Source organism: Triticum dicoccoides, chromosome 6A (genome assembly GCF_002162155.2).
Source record: "Triticum dicoccoides isolate Atlit2015 ecotype Zavitan chromosome 6A, WEW_v2.0, whole genome shotgun sequence".
Taxonomy (NCBI): Eukaryota; Viridiplantae; Streptophyta; class Magnoliopsida; order Poales; family Poaceae; genus Triticum; species Triticum dicoccoides.
This window is the reverse complement of record NC_041390.1, coordinates 364367981-364373980: the sequence shown is the minus strand read 5'-3', so window position 1 is coordinate 364373980 and position 6000 is coordinate 364367981.

Genomic DNA, 6000 nt, shown 5'->3' with positions numbered 1-6000 from the left:
CAAGATTGAAGACTTCGTCCCGTGTCCGGAAGGGACTTTCCTTGGCGTGGAAGGCAAGCTTGGCGATACGAATATGTAGATCTCCTACCATTGTAACCGACTCTGTGTAACCCTAGCCCTCTCCCGTGTCTATATAAACCGGAGGGTTTTAGTCCGTAGGACGAACAACAATCATACCATAGGCTAGCTTCTAGGGTTTAGCCTCTCTGATCTCGTGGTAGATCTACTCTTGTACTACCCATATCATCAATATTAATCAAGCAGGATGTAGGGTTTTACCTCCATCGAGAGGGCCCGAACCTGGGTAAAAACATTGTGCCCCTCGTATCCTGTTACCATCCGCCTAGACGCACAGTTCAGGACCCCCTACCCGAGATCCGCCGGTTTTGACACCGACATTGGTGCTTTCATTGAGAGTTCCTCTGTGTCATCACTTTTAGGCCCGATGGCTCCTCCGATCATCAATGACGATGCGATCCAGGGTGAGACTTTTCTCCCCAGACAGATCCTTGTATTTGGCGGCTTTGCACTGCAGGCCAATTCGCTTGGTCAACTGGAGCAGATCGAAAGCTACGCCCCTGGCCATCAGGTCCGATTTGGAAGTTTGAACTACACGACCGACCTCCGCAGAGACTTGATCTTCAACAGATTCGAGCCACAGCCGAGCGCACCGCACTGTCACGATGGGCATGATCTAGCTCTGCCGCCGAACAGTGCCCTGGAGGCCGCACCGCACCAGCTCCAACCCTTAATTCGGAGCCAACTGTGCCAATCGAGGATGGGTGGTTGGACACCGCCTCGGGGGCTGCAATCTCTACGGCGATCGAGCCGAACACCAGCCCTATTCTCTATGAAACCCATGACTCCAAGGAGCCGGACTCCTCTCCAAACTCTGAGCCTTCCGCGCCCCTACCGATCGAACCCGATTGGGCACAGATCATGGAGTTCACCGCCGCAGACATCTTTCAACACTCGCCCTTCGGCGATATTATGAATTCACTAAAGTCTCTCTCTTTATCAGGAGAGCCCTGGCCGGACTATGGTCAGCAAGGTTGGGATGCGGATGATGAAGAAATTCAAAGCCCACCCACCACCCACTTCATAGGCACTGTCGATAATTTAAACGACGTGCTCGACTTCAACTCCGAAGACATCGACGGTATGGACGACGATGTAGGAGATGAACATGAACCAACGCCTATAAGGCACTGGACAGCCACCTCATCTCATGATGTATACATGGTGGACACACCCAAAGGAAGCGGTGACGAGGAACACGAGGATGCAATGAGGGATCGTTCACCCGAAAAGCAATCAAAGCGGCGACGTAAGCGCCGCTCTAAGCCCTGCCTCGACAGAGAAAACAGCCATACAGACCCAGCCATAGAGCAGGACGAGCCGGCGGATGAAGAACATGCCTTCGAGCAACCGTTCGAACAGGGCAACTTGGATAAACAAACCGAACAACCCGTCCCCGGCGAAAACGACAGTCCGGACGACCTTACGCCGGATAAGCTTATGAAGCAGAAGAACCTCCATAAAAGGCTTATCGCCACTGCGCGTAGCCTGAAAAAGCAGAAGCGGAAGCTCAACACTGCGGAAGATGCACTCAGAATTAGGTGGAGCAAAATACACAGCACCACGGACAAATATGGCGGCAGTCGCCGCGCAAAAAGCTATCCAAAGCGAAAGTTGCTGCTCGAATTTGACAAGGAGGCCTTAGAGCCCCCGCAGTCAAAAAATAGGAAAGCCACCCGGTCAGATAGACGACCGCATGGCCAGCATGGAGCGGCAAGCGGCGCCGCACACAAGCTGGCACGTGATCCACCAAAGGATCCGCATCAAAAAGATGGCCCAGCCAGATCTATCTACGGGCCAAGAAAGCAAGCTCTAGTAAGCAATGCAACACAACAAATATCCGAACATCACAGCACACCCAAATACAGGGGTGCCGCACACCCCCTATGTTTCACCGATGAGGTGCTGGACCATGAGTTTATAGCGGGATTCAAGCCCGTAAACATAGAGGCGTACGACGGAACAACAGACCCTGGGGTCTGGATCGAGGATTATATCCTACACATACACATGGCCAGAGGAGATGACCTCCACGCCATAAAATACTTACCCCTCAAGCTTAAAGGGCCAGCCCGGCATTGGCTCAAAAGCCTTCCCGAAAACACCATTGGAAGTTGGGAAGAGCTTGAGGATGCTTTCCGGGCAAATTTTCAAGGGACCTATGTCCGCCCTCCGTATGCAGACGATCTCAGTCACATAACTCAGCAGCCCGGAGAGTCAGCCCGGAAATTCTGGAACAGGTTTCTTACTAAAAAGAATCAGATAGTCGACTGTCCGGACGCCGAAGCCCTAGCAGCTTTTAAGCATAACGTTCGAGACGAATGGCTCGCCAGACACCTCGGCCAAGAAAAGCCAAGAACAATGGCCGCATTAACAAGCCTCATGACCCGCTTTTGCGCAAGAGAGGACAGCTGGTTGGCAAGATGTAGCACCAGCAACCCAAGTACATCCGAAGTTAGGGATGGAAATGGAAAACCCCGACGTAGCAAGGACCAGCGCCGCAATAAGAGAAACAGCCCAAAGAGCACGGCGGTCAACGCCGGATTCAAAAGCTCGTGGCAGAATCAGAGAAAGCCGCCCATCAAGGATAATAGGGACGAGCTATCCAACTTAAACAAAATCTTGGACAAGATATGTCAAATACAAAGTACTCCCGGGAAGCCTGTGAACCATACCCACAGAGACTGTTGGGTTTTCAAGCAATCCGGCAAACTCAACGCCGAACACAAGGGGCTCGACACACCAAGTGAGGATGATGACGAACCCCACAAGCAGAGCACCAGGAAACAAAAGGATTTCCTAGAAGAAGTCAAAACAGTAAACTTACTTCATGTGACGAATAGAATGGCGCCAACAGAGATACGCGCCATACGGCCTATCCCAAAGGAATCTTGCCAATGGTTGTTAAAACCGATTAGCTTCGACCATCAGGATTACTCTAGAAGTATCCGGAATGCAGGCTAGACTGCCTTGGTATTAGATCCAATAATCGGCGGACTCCACTTTACAGATGTCCTGATGGATGGCGGCAGTGGTCTAAGCCTGTTATACCAGGACACAGTCTGCAACATGGGGATAGACCCAACAAAAATTTGCCATAGCAAAACCTCCTTTCAAGGGGTAACGCCAGGCCCGGATGCCTGTTGTATGGGTTCTCTCCGGCTAGAAGTTATGTTCGGCTCCCCCGATAACTTCCGTCGCAAACAGCTAACTTTCCACATCGCCCCATTCTCAAGTAGCTATCAAGCACTGCTGGGGCCCGAAGCTTTCGCCCGCTTTAACGCAATACCGCATTATCAATCTCTTACACTTAAGATGTCCGGTCCACGAGGCATCATGTCATTAAAGGGAAAACATTGAGTTTTCCTCCCGCGCGGAAGACAGTGCGGCTGCCTCGATAGCCCCACAATAAAGCGGCTTCACCAGCCAAAGCACCTAAACAGGTCGTCAAGACCACAGACACGGCTAGACGAGTCCGGCATAAACATACAATTGATAAAGGCTTAATAGCCGTATACCCCTGTACTAGGGGCTCCGCGCATATAAAACAAGAGACAATAAAGCTCAATTTTACCCATTCCGATTTATACTTTGTTTATTTAGTATAACTCATGTTCAACATGATCTTTCTTTAACTAAGTTCCTCTCTTTTACATATGAACACCGTGCTACGCCCGTCCAGGATATGGCACAACGGAGACACAGGCGCAGACGTGCAGCAGGGACCCATTCCAAGTATTCTTTTCAGATTAAGACCCTGCGTAAACCTTTTTTACTGTCTCTTGTTGATACACATCCCTTGGTTTCTTGGTATAACCAAGGAGGAGGCTGGCATTTTGGCATGTGGCCACGTCAGAGTTTTGCGCGTACCTGGACACTAGGAGCTTATTACTAAGGGCGTTATCCCGCCCGCCCTCATAAAGACTGAATACCTTAGGGAGTGTTCGGCGTCGCGAGTTTGGCCTTATATGCATCAGCTCCGAATCATGTCTTTGGTCAAATGTTGGGTTTGCCCGGCTCTTGTGTTTTGCTGCCTTACGTTCCGCTCTATCGGCTAAGGTGGCACTAGGAGAACTACTACGATTGTGCCCCGGTTCGGCCAGGCGAGCAGCTCAGTAGAGAAAGCCAAAAACTGACTGTCATGATATAGCGTGAGACTGGTCAACCACTTGATGACTTACCGGAATCTTTAGGATTCCTCCGCATTAATGAAGGGCCGTTTCCCGGCCAGGCACATACGTGCCCCCAGTTCGGGCGAGCGCAGGTGCCACCAGGGGCTATATAAGTAGCCTCACTGTCAAACTCCTATGGCTAAGTGAAAGTGATAAAGCATCATAGTCTGATTGCCTAGTTCGCTGCTATCACCTCCTTTGTAGGACCAAGACGTTGGATCAAGTGTGAAAATGCGCCTTCTGCGAACACCCCCGCATTATGTGCGTGGGGGCTGAAGCCGACGACTGCCATCTTTCAGATTATATATACATATATGTTAACGGCCGCACAGGAGGTGTTATAATACTTGCAGGCACAAGTATAAAAAAGTTTCTACAATTTATCACAATATTGTTTTACAATAATATATGCTATTCGAATATAGTATCCTTCAAGCACTGCGTCTCTATTAAACGAGCGCCTTGCAGAACTTCCTGAAAATAGTGCTCGGCAGGTACTCGGCTTCCACCCGAGTCTGGGGATGCAACAGCGGTGGCTTCCATTTCCGCCCAGTATGTCTTGACACGGGCAAGAGCCACCCGTGCACCATCTATGCACGCTGACCTCTTCATCGCATTGATATGCGGCGCCGCACCAAGGAACTGCTGCACCAAGTTGAAATAACTTGTCGGCTCTGGCCTCTCTGGCCACAGATGACTCATGACATACTTCATCGCGAGTCCGGACAACCTATTTAGCCTGGCCCATTCGGCCAAACAATCGGCTAATGACAGTGGATGCTCTGGATTGTGGAACTGCGACCAAAAGAGCTTTTCCACTTCACGATCTTCTTGATCTTGGAAGTGTTCGGCCGCATCTGCGACACTCGCCACCAAATCCATATATATGTCCGCCGTACTCCACCTCTGGTCCAACGGAGCATGTTTAGGATCACAGAACTTCCTCCGCAGCATAAAGGGCTTTCCAGCCGCGATCTCTCCGGCTTGACGCAGCTCCTCCTTCATAGCTCTCATCGCAGAGCGAGCATCCTTGGCATCGGCAACGGCCTTCTCCAAGTCCGTCTGTTCCGCCTGATCTTCTTTTTTAAGAAGCTTGCAACGGTCAGCAACGCCCTTCAGCTTCACAGCCATCTCGGCCATTTCCTTCTTGCTTCGGCAGTGAACAGCCTATTCGGCTTTCAGCTCTTCAATTGCCTTTCTAGCAGCCGCATCACTTTCCCTGGCTTGCTCTTTGGCTCGGGCTAGTTCCGCCCGAAGATTCTCCATGGCAGCAGCACCATCTGCATCAAGTGCACACATTGTAAGATACTGGCATAAAGCTCCTCTTTACCAAGCGCCGCCGGAGGAATTGCATACCTTGTGCCTCGTCAAGCCGCTTGTTAACAAGAGCGATGTCGGCATCTGCCACGTCAAGTTGCCTCTTTAGTTCGGCAAATTTATCAGTCCGGCTGGCCACCGGAAACTTCGCCACCTACGTATGAAGGCGGCATATTAGACCTGGGATTATGATCCTCTGCGCGCCATCACTTTTGACAATGCACAGAGTCTCAGGGGCTACTATCTACATAGGGCGCATCTTATTTATGCGCAACTGTCCAAAAAGGGTACATTATTTCGCATACCTCAAAACCTGTCAGTGAACTCCTGACGGCCTCGTGCAATCCGCTCTCCACGGATGAAATCCTCTCAATCACCGTACCCATCAATACACGGTGCTCCTCTGAGATAGATGCTCGCCCTAGCAGATCCT